The sequence below is a fragment of the Psammomys obesus genome, unplaced genomic scaffold, assembly GCF_907164565.1.
Source record: "Psammomys obesus unplaced genomic scaffold, mPsaObe1.curated_primary_1811, whole genome shotgun sequence".
Lineage (NCBI taxonomy): Eukaryota > Metazoa > Chordata > Mammalia > Rodentia > Muridae > Psammomys > Psammomys obesus.
In genome coordinates, this window is record NW_026585504.1 from 43284096 (window position 1) to 43296044 (window position 11949).

Here is an 11949-nt window from a genome sequence, read left to right on the forward strand (position 1 = left end):
GGATCATAGTGACCATCATAGAGGAGCATACGGTAGTTCACTGGATCATAGTGACCATCATAGAGGAGCATACGGTACTTCACTGGATCATAGTGACCACTGAGGTCTCTGGTAGGCCTCAGCATGACAAACGCGGCTCTGGCAGGTCTTTTCCTTCCCCTATTTCCGCTTTTCTTGCTAAAAGACAGATTACAGTCCTAAAGCTACTCACCAACGTCCATTTCCTTATTTGGCTACTTCCTCCTTCTGGGTTGACAAACAAGGTCCAGCCATCAAAGAACCAAAGCCCAGCAATCAGAAGCCCCCTTTTGGCTGCCCTAATTAACATGCCCAGGCAAAATGAAGCACCTCATCCTAGTACAGGGTTTTCCTTTTTATCTTTATAAACTGTCATTTGCATATGAGCAACATATGTCTCTTCTCTACCCAGAGGCAGTCCTTTGTCATTCAGGGACTAAAATATCTCTTTACCCTCTCCCTTGTTTCTTTCCCATTCTTTCTCTTCCTTGATCTCTGTCTTTGTCTGGGACAAATAAATCACCTTTGTGCTCAGACCTCGGTCTTGGGGTGTCCTGTGTGCTATAATCTTTCAACCATCTCCCTCCTACACCCTGCTGTCTGGAATTTCCATCCAAGTATTGAAAAACTAAGAAATGAGAAATTCCAGTATAAAGGGAGTGTTGATATATTGAAACTTTAAACAGATTCTTTGTGATGTTTCCCCTGTACGTTTTACAGCAGGCAGGGGAAAAAAAGAGCAGGATGAGGTAAGAATGAAAGTCAGCTCAGCCCGCTTTTATTGTAACTGGCACTGGACCAGTACCTCTAGAGTCTGGCCCATATCATTTACTTTAGCCATATTTAAGCACAGAGGAATTTTGCAAAAACATATTCAGGTAACAATTACCACAGTCCCGAGTGCACAACAATTTAAGACATATTTATACTGAGATTATTTAAAAAGTATCTGTGGTGTCTTTCACAAGAATGAGTTCTGTTGATTCTGAAATAGTGCCCAAGATTTAGTGTCTAAGGGGATTAACTGAGATATACATAATGCCTGAGAGCATCAGGATTGGCGTGGCCCTAAGGTAACTTAGCAGTGACATCACTAATAAGAATGTGTTTTATGGTCTCAAATTAACACTCAAGGTTTAATCTTTCAAAAAACTGTTCTTTTATGTTTAGAAGATCAGATCGTCTAATTAAAATGTATCATCAATCCACACAATAAAACCTATACTTAGTCAAAACTTCAGGAGTCAATGGGTAATTGTGCCTACTGTGAAATAAGTGTTTGGGAAATTCACTTTTACGTGGTGTTTTATAAATTCATTCATGCTAAGTATATGACCTTTTCTTCTTGTTTTCTTTGGACCCAAAGCTGTATGCCTCAAGTGACAAAATACTACAAGAAAAAATGTCTTGTAATTTTTTAGTAGCTGCTCAGACTATGGCAAGAGAAAGAATATGATATGTCCACTCTATGAAAAGCCACTGAAGTAGTAATTTTTAGATATTGCCCTTGTGGTCTGAAATATAATGTGGGCTGCAAAAAAATAAAATAAAATATAAAAAAATAATTCCCATGTGTATCTAGGGAGGAATCTGCCAGCTGATGCATCAGAATTCCATGAAACAAAATTGGTTCTATCTTTAAAAAACTGGATGTTGTTTGCTGAATTTTTGCCTCCTAGTCTACTGTTATAAAAGTTCAAAATTTACATATGCTACCAATATGTCCACCAGTAGTCTTATATATTATAGACGAGTCCAAGTTAAATGAAATTGATATTTTTATTATAATTTAAGTTTGAATCTTGATTACTCTTTTGAACTATTATTTGAGCAACAGTTTCAGAATAATTTTAATAAATTGTTATTTTATAAATCAGACTTTTCCAAAGTATTAACTACAGGTTGTGAAACAGTTTCCTCTGAAATTGAAACATTACATCTTTCACAGATGCTCTTTAAGCAGGAAGGTACTTCTCTGATAAAATTTCACTAATTAATTATATGAAGGTGATAGGACTGTACTCCAAAGAATATATAGTCTATAGCTTTGATCTATATATTGTATTCTTTTTTCTTCTAAAGATTTATTATTATTGTTGTTATTATTGTATATGTGTGTATAAGTCTGTATTAGCAGATGTACATGAGTGTGGGTTCCTCTGAAGGCCAGAAGAGGGGCTACGATCCATTGGAGCAGGAGTCAGAGGCTATTACAAGCCTCTTGATATGGGTTTGGAGAACACAAGATCTTATGAAAGAGCAGCAAATATTTGTAATTACTGGGACATCTCTCCCAGACCCATCCCTTCTCCCTTAATACCTCCTATGAATATAGGATAGTCTGGTAAAACTATTTTAATTTTATTTACACTTGGGCCTTTTGACTTCATTCTTGCAATTAAAATATGAACTATTGTTTTGCAGAAATCAGCATATATATATCCATATCATATATGTAATATATGTAATATATATATATATAATGAATTAAGAAGGCATTAAAAGCTTATGGTAAAACCATTCTGAGCTTTATAAACTCTATCCCAAATGAAATAATTTATTAGTAAAGTCACTGTTCATTGAATTCTTGCAATATTAATTAAATTTATTTCTGTACTTAAACATATTAAGGTTGGCCTAGTATTAGACTTGACCTACAATGTAAGTTTTTATATGAATAGACACTGCAGTGTTAGAGAATACAGGTAGGAAGACATCATGTCCTTGGTAAAGGTCCTAGTACCCTCATCAGATAGCATCTTCCTTGCTAACACATAGAAGTGTTTAAGATATTATTTAAGTCATTGGTGTCTTGGCACTTTTTCTATGGAAACACTGAGCATAACAATGGTCAGAAAATCATTATTAATAATACTGAGTTTTTGCCAACTCTAAACTTCTAGAATTATTTTTTCAGAATCATATTTTATGTATAAGTTCAGCTTGTAAATTCTTGTAATATTTCTAAATTTAAGAATTCTATTTGAACAATAAGAACTAAAACTGAGCCTAAAATAATCAATTAGGTTTGAATAATTAGCATTTGTTTAATGTCTAAAATTGCTAGCCTGTTTTGATGATTAGACAGTAACCAAACTGTATGAAGTTGTATTGTTGGTATCTAGTAGAAATGTTTTAATAATTAATATTCATATGAAAGTCATTTTGAAGTTATATAGGGAGTGAACACAGAATGTATTTTAAAAGAAGTTTTGAATCTTTAGTGGAACACTGTATCATATCAGGGTCAATCACCTATGAATCATACAGTAAAAGATATTAATCAAGCATAATACATAAAACTGTGAATATGGATTATATATTTTATCTAATGCATCACATTATTGCTAAAGAACATTAAATAATAAATATGAAGAGTGGAGAATTGAAATAATGAAAGTTGAAGATTGGCTTGTTCGTCAAAGGGAATTGTGTAGTGAGGAATTCAGAAGGCATTTTAAAATTCTGTTTTGATTATGTGTTTTAAGAAAATTTAAGTAAAACCCAATAGATTTACATATCAATGTGTATCTACAGTGATGAAGGTTTGTTTCTTCTGCTTCTATAGTCAGCAGACCCCGACGCCTATAAATTCTCCCCACACAGCACTAGTGGAGTCCTGAGAACCACATTGCCTTAGCAGTTCTTTTAAAGTACAGGGCCAATGAATCCTCGCTACTTTTTATAGTTTCATACATGTATACTATGAAATAGAATTGTTTTTTTTTTCTACCCTTATTTTTCCATTACAACTTCTCCTCTCCCCAGATCTGCTCCTTCTATTTATTTCCCTTCATAGAAAAGCAGGTCTCCTAGGTGTAGCAACCAAACATGCCATAACAAGTTACAATAAGTAGGCGCATAGCCCTGTATAGAGGCTGAACAAGAGAGCCCAACAGGACAGAAAGGGTCCGGAATGCAAGCGAAAGAGTCTGAGATAACCACCATTCCTACTGACCCATACAGGCTTCCTGGTTGTTTCTTTAGTCTCTGTCAGCTGCTATGAGCCCTTGTTAGTTGATTCTGTGGGTTGTGTTCTTATGGTATCCTTGACCCCTCTGCCTCCTGAAATCCTTTCTTCCCCTCTTCCACAGGGTTCCCCTGAGCTCCTCCTAGGTCTCTGCATTGCCCCATCAGTTGCTGGATGCAGCTGCTCTGGTGATGACTGGGTTAGGCTTTGGCCTATGAGTATAGCAGAGTATCACTAAGAATCACTCCCTTTTTTTTTTTTTTGGTTGTATTCTAGATTTCTTGCTATTCAGTCTCTGGTTCCTGGCCATGCAGGTAATGTTATGGATGAGCTTCCTCTCTTGGCCAGTCATTGGTTAGCTACTTTCATAAATTTTGCACCATCATTACCCAAGTACATCTTGCAGGCAGAAAGAATTACAGGTCAAAGGTTTTATGGATGGACTCATGTCCCATTCTCACTACTGAAAGCCTGGCCTTGTTACAGGAGATGGTCAGTTCAGGTTCCACATTCCCCATTGCCAGAAGTCTTGTCTATGGTCACTTTCGTAGATTCTAGCAACTTTCCATTTCACTAGGCTTCTATATCACCCCAAAATGTATCCCACTTCCGCTCATCTCTCTCAGCACTCTCTCATTCCATTTCCCACTCCTACATGATCCTTACTCTTCTCAACACCTCTGGTCCACAGTCCAGTTTTTTTTATTACTATTTTTTTTTTAATGCTGTGACTAAGTACCTAGTAAGGAGTAACCGATGGAGGAGTGGCTTATTTTGTCTCTTATTTTAGGGATTAGATTCTTATGTGGCAGAGACAAGGTCAATCGTCTCCTGTTAGTTAATCCTCTTAAAATGCCTTACTACAAAAAATACAGGGTTCTCTAGTGCTTTACATGTGCCGTAATCTAGTCAATCTGACAATCAAAATAAGCCATCACATCTGCTAAGCATACTACCGCTATACAGAAAAAGTTCACTTTAAGCTATTCTTTTCTTGTTCCTTTTTTTAAGATCAGCTACTTTCAGATTAAAGTAACAATGGAAGATTAGCTAGTCACATAAACACCTTTTCCATGAGGTGTACAAATGTAGAAGTGTTAAGATTAACCTTATAATTGAAACAGATCTGTGAGATGACCAATCTCAAAGTTCTGAGAATTAAATGACTCATGGAATATCATGTCATTTCAGGACCACACTACAGTAGATTTGTATTGAGCTAGAAGTTTAAGCATCTAGAAAACATAGGCTTCTTTATATTTATTTTATTTTTTTTCCTTATCTTTCTAACTTCCCCTAAATTATCTAAATTATCTTCTGACATATTTCAATACACATTCATGTTTAAAGTTTTAGAGAGATTAGGGATACAAGGCACATATCTAAACATAGTAAAGGCAGTATACAACAAGCCTATAGCCAACATCAAACTAAACGGAGACAAACTTAAAACAATCCCACTGAAATCAGGGACAAGGCAAGGCTGCCCACTTTCTCCATATCTCCTCAACATATAACTTGAAGTCCTAGGCAGAACAATAAAACAACTAAAAGAGATAAGAGGATACAAATTGGAAAGGAAGAAGTCAAAGTATCACTATTTGCAGATGAGATGATAGTATACATGAGTGACACCAAAAATTCTACCAGAGAACTCCTTCAGCTGATAAACACCTTCAGCAAAGTTCCTGGATACGAAATTAACTAAAAAAAAAAAAAAAAAAATCAATAGCTTTCCTGTATACAAAAGACAAATGGTCTGAGAAAGAAATTAGGGAAACAACACCCTTCACAATAGCCACAAATAATGTAAAGTACCTTGGTGTGATTCTAACCAAGCAATTGAAAGACCTGTATGTCTCTGATGAAAGAAATTGAAGAAGAAACCAGAAGATGGAAAGATGCTCATGGATGGGTAGGATTAACATAGTGAAAATGGCCGTCCTGCCAAAAGCAATCTACAGATTCAATATAATTCCCATCAAATTCCCAACACAGTCTCAGAAAAGACCCCTGTGCCCAGATATTTTGGTTCTATTACTATCTTTTTGGAGCTCCTGTCCTCTACAGGTCTTACTATCTTCCCCTTCTTTCCTAAGATTCCCTGTACTCTGCCCAAAGTTTGTTTATGAGTCTCAGTATCTGCTTTGATACAATGCTAGGTAGAGTCTTTCAGAGGCCCTCTATGGTAGACTCCTGTCCTGTTTCCTGTTTTCTCTTTCTTCTAATGTCTGTCCAGTTTGCTGACTTGCCAGGCCACTGAGGACAATGCAGCCAATTCTGATGAGACTGGATAAGCTAGGGTCAGATGGAAGGGGAAAAGATCCTCCACTATCTGTGGACTTGGAAAGGGACATAGGAGGAGATGAGGGAGGCAAGTTGGGATTGGGAGGGGAGAAGGGAGGAGACTACAGCAGGGATACAAAGTGAATAAACTAATTAGCATAAATAAAATAAAAATTAAAAACACCCAACACAATTCTTTTTTTTTAAATCTTTTATTTTTTTTTATTAATTACACTTTATTCATTTTGTATCCCCCCCATAAGCCCCTCCCTCCTCCCCTGCCAATCCCACCCTCCCTCCCCTTTCTGCATGCATGCCACTCCCCAAGTCCACTGATAGGGGAGGTCCTCCTCTCCTTCTTTCTGATCTTAGTCTATCAGTTCTCATCAAAAGTGGCTGCATTGTCCTCTACTGTGGCCTGGTAAGGCTGCTCCCCCCTCAGGGGGAGGTGATCAACGAGCAGGCCAATCAGATTATGTCAGAGGCAGTCCCTCTTCCCATTACTATGTAACCCACTTGGACACTGAACTGCCATGGGCTACACCTGTGCAGGGGTTCCAGGTCATCTCCACAAATAGTCCTTGGTTGGAGTATGAGTCTCTGGGAAGTTCCCTGTGTTCAAATTATCTTGTTCTGTTGCTCTGCTTGTGGAGTTCCCGTTCCCTCCAGCTCTTACTATTTCCCACTTCTTACATAAAATTCCATTCACTCTGCCCATCAGTTGGCCATCAGGCTCAGCATCTGCTTTGACAGTCTATACTGCAGAAGCTTTCAGAGGCCCTCTGTGGCAGGTTTCAAGGTTGTTTCCTGTTTTCTTCTGGCTTTCAGAGGCCCTCTGTAGCGGGTTCCGAGGTTGTTTCCTATTTTCATTTTCTTCTGATGTCCATCCTCTTTGCCTTTCAGGATGGGGACTGAACATTTTAGTTAGGGTCCTCTCTTTTGCTTAGTTTGTTTAGATGTACAGCTTTTAGTGGGTTTATTCTATATTGTATGTTTATATGAGTGAGTATATACCGTGAGTGTCTTTTTGCTTCTGGGTCAACTCACTCAGGATGATCCTTTCCAGGTCCCACCATTTACCTGCAAATTTCATGATTTCCTTATTTTTCATTGCTGAGTAATACTTCATTGTATAGATGTACCACAGTTTCTGCATCCATTCTTCAGTTGAGGGGCATCTGGGTTGTTTCCAGCTTCTGGCTATTACAAATAAAGCTGCTACAAACATGGTTAAACAAATGTCCTTGTTGTGTACTTGCGCCTCTTTTGGGTATATGCCTAGGAGTGATATGGCTGGATCTTGAAGAAGCGCTATTCCTAGTTGTCTGAGAAAGCGCCAGATTGATTTCCAGAGTGGTTGTACCAGTTTACATTCCCACCAGCAGTGGAGAAGGGTTCCCCTTTCTCCACAACCTCTCCAGCATGTGTTGTCCCTTGAGATTTTCATCTTGGCCATTCTGATGGGTGTAAGGTGAAATCTCAGGGTTGTTTTGATTTGCATTCTTTACAGACATTGAGAGAACAATTCTCAATTTCATATGGGAAAACAAAAACCTGGAATAGCTAAAACAACCCTGTTCAGTACAAGATCTTCTGGAAATATTTCCATCCCTGATCTCAAGCTGTACTACAGAGCAATAGTAATAAAAACAGCATGGTACTGTCATAGAAACTGACTGGTGGATCAACGGAATTGAATCAAAGACCCAGAAATAAACTTACCCACCTACAGATACTTGATATTTGACAAAGAAACCAAAACCATACAATAGAAAAAGTATAGCATCCTCAAATTTATTATTATGTATTTGCCCCTATATTTAGTTTCATAAATAATGGAAAAACATGAAAAATGGGAGGAGACAAACCATAGAAGAGTTCAAGTGAATGACATAGTACCAGGTAAGATACGGGCTCGAGATGCTAATCATATACAGAGCGAAAAGGGAGAGGATAGGAAGAATAAAGGCAGACATGAAATATATATATATAGAGAGAGGGAATGGAATGAAGAAAGGCAGCTATCCACAAAATGCCAATGGTTGTGTCATTAAAGTAGCATCATTAGTAATCAGATGTAGCTGTATATGATTTTAGTTAAAAAAAAAAGCAGAAAGCAGATACAGAAGATAAAGTGAAAACACATATCTTAAAATATATTTACATATTTTGGAGGGGCCAACAATATCATTTCTGATATTTAATGTTCAAAACATTTGACATGCAAAAAAATGTCCAACATGGTTAATACTGGGGAAGTGGCATTATTTAACTTGAAACTTACTATTGTTTTGTTAAATTAGTAAGCTAATAAAATGGACAATTATGAAGCACTTTGGGACACAAGAAAGCCTTACATAACTCTGAAAAGCTTTCAAGTAAATCTCTGTCAATTGAATCTCAGAGCTCTAATTATTTTTATGAATTCCACTATAGAACAAATCATTCTTTTAAGTTCATGAGTCATATTTTTCCCAACAGTTCTAATTGCTTGAAGCTGCTGTGAGTTAAATATGTCATAAGCTCTGTGGATTAGACTTGGTAAAGCATTTTCTTTTGTTTTGTTTTTAATTTTTTAGTTTTTATTTTTACTAATTACAGTTTATTCACTTTGTATCCCATCTGTAGGCCCTCCCCCATCCCCTTCCAATCCCACCCTCCCTACCTCTTTTTCTCCTATACCCTTCCCCCAGTCCAATGACAGGGTAGGTCCTCCTCTCCTTCCATCTGACCCTAGTCTATCAGGTCTCATCAGGACTGGCTTCTTTGTCTTCCTCTGTGGACTTGTAAGGCTGCTCCCCACTCAGGTGGAGGTGATCAAAGAGCCAGCCCATGGGTTCATGTCAGAGACGGGCCCTGTTCCTATTATTGGGAAACCCTCTTGGACACTAAGCTGCCATGGGCTACTTCTGTGCGGTGGTTCTAAGTTATCTCCGTGCATGGTCCTTGTTTGGAATATCTGTCTCAGAAAAGATCACTGGGCCCAGATTTTGCTGTTGCTCCTCTTATGGAGCTCCTGTTCCCTCCAGGTCTTTCTATCCCCACCTTATACCATAAGATTCCTGCACTCTGCAAAAAGTTTGGCTATGAATCTCAGCATATGTTTTGATACCCTGCTGGGTAGAGCCTTTCAGAGGCCCTCTGTGATAGGCTCCTGTCCTGTTCCCTGTTTTTTCCCTCTTTTGATGTCCATCTCATTTGCCTTTCAGAATGAAGATTGAGCGTCTTAGCAGGGTCCTCCTTCTTGATTAGCTTCCTTAGGTGTACAGATTTTAGTATGATTAAGCTATATTATATGTCTAATATCCACTTAAAGTGAGTATATACCATGTGTGTCTTTCTGCTTCTGGGCAACTCACTCAGGATGATCATTTCTAGATCCCATCATTTGCTTACAAATTTCATGATTTATTTGTTTTAAATTGCTGAGTAGTATTCCATTGTGTAAATGTTCCACAATTTCTGTATCCATTCCTCCACTGAGGGGACATCTGGGTTGTTTCCAGTTTCTGGCTATTACAAATAAAGCTGCTATGAACACAGTTGAGCAAATGTCCTTGTTGTATACTTGAGCATCATTTGGATATATGCCTAAGAGAGGTATAGTAGTACTATTTTTAGTAGTACTATTCCTAATTGTCTGAGAAAACGCCAGATTGATTTCCAAAGTGGTTGTACAAGTTTGCGTTTCCACCATCAATTGAGTAGGGTTCCTCTTCTCCACATTCTCTCCAGCATGTATTGTTACTTAATCTCCTTAGATGCTGAAAAAGCATTTGATAAAATCCAACATTCATGTTTAAAGTTCTGGAGTGATCAGGGATACAAGGCACTTACCTAAACCTAGTAAAGACAATATACAGCAAGCCAATAGACAACATCAGACTAAATGGAGAGAAACTTAAATCAATCCCACTTAAATCAGGGACAAGGCAAAGGTGCCCACTCTCTCCATAGCTCTTTAACATAGTACTTGAAGTCCTCGCTAGAGCAATAAGACAACTAAAGGAGATCAAAGGGATTCAGTTCAGAAAGGAAGAGGTCAAAGTATCACTATTTGCAGGTGATATGATAGTATACATGAGTACATGAGTGACCCCAAAAGTTCTCCCAGAGAACTCCTACAGCTGATAAATACCTTCAGCCAAGTGGCTGGATACAAAATTAACTAAAAAAAATCAGTAGCCTTCCTGTATACAAAAGACAAAAGGGTGGAGAAAGAAATTGGGGAAACAACACCCTTCACAATAGCCACAAAGGGCATAAAGTACCTTGGTGTAACTCTTACCAAGCAAGTTTTTTCATGAAAAAAACTTTCAGTCTCTGAAGAAAGAAATATAAGAAGATATCAGAAGACGGAAAGATCTCCCATGCTCATGGCTTGGAAAATGGCCATCTTACCAAAACCAACACAATTCTTTATAGACCTTGAAAGAAAAATTCTCAACTTCATATGAAATACAAGAAACCCAGAATTTCTAAAACAATCCTCTATAATAAAAGATCTTCTGGAGTTGTCTCCATCCCTGATCTCAAGGTGTACTATAGAGCAACAGTAATAAAAACTGCATGGTACTGGCATAGAAACAGAATTGTGGTGGATCAATGGAATTGAATAGAAGACCCAGGAATAAACCCACACACTTTTGGACACATGAATTCTTTTTCTTTTTTCATATTTTTTATTATTACAATTTATTCACTTTGTATCCCAGCTGTAGCCCCTTCCTAGTCCCCTTCCAATCCCCCCTTCTTCCCTCTTCACCTCCCATGTCCCTCACCCACTCTTCCTTCCCTTAAATGGAAAGTTCTTTACTATAGCTTTTTATAAACATGATGTCTAAAATGAATGAACCTGTTTTGAGACAAGGTTTTGCTACAAAGCCCAGATGGCTTTTAACTAACACTTCTGCCTTGACACCTGATTTTTGACAAAGATGCCAAAACCATACAATGGACAAAAGACAGCATCTTCAACAAATGGTGCTGGTCTAACTGGATGTCTACATGTAGAAGAATGCAAATAGATCCATACTTACCACCCTACACAAAACTAAAATCCAAGTGGATCAAAGACCTCAATATAAAATTGGTTAAGCCTTTTTAAAGATGTGTAAACTAAACAAATTAGTATCCATATTAATCATCAATAAATTGTATTTCTGATTATATTTACTCCAAAGTTTCAGAATTGTTTATCTTTTTTTAAAGTTACAAGCATATTTTGTTCACTAAGGAAAAAGACAGTCTGTCTCACAGTCTGTTTATGCCTATGTTTACTTCTCACAGTCTGCTAAAGGCTTTCTTTACAACAAATTAGGAGTGGATAGTTTAAACCAAACAATGTGAATTCATCTTGATTTTGCTAGAACATCATGGTTTTAGGGACAACTACTATACATAATAGTTTTAGACAAAAAGGTAGCAAGTGCATAAAAAGAAAGCATGGTTTTACTTACATTTTTCATGAAGATAAACATCAGAGGACATTAGAAAAAGAATCTTTTAAAAGGGGGACAGCCTACCAAAGGAAAGGGGGAGTTAGGGAAAAGTGAGGCTGAATGGCAGATCTAAGAGAGAACACGGGAAATTATTCAAGCCTGATGGGGAAAAATCCGGATTTTCTTTCTTTCTTTCTTTCTTTCTTTCTTTCTTTCTTTCTTTCTTTCTTTCTT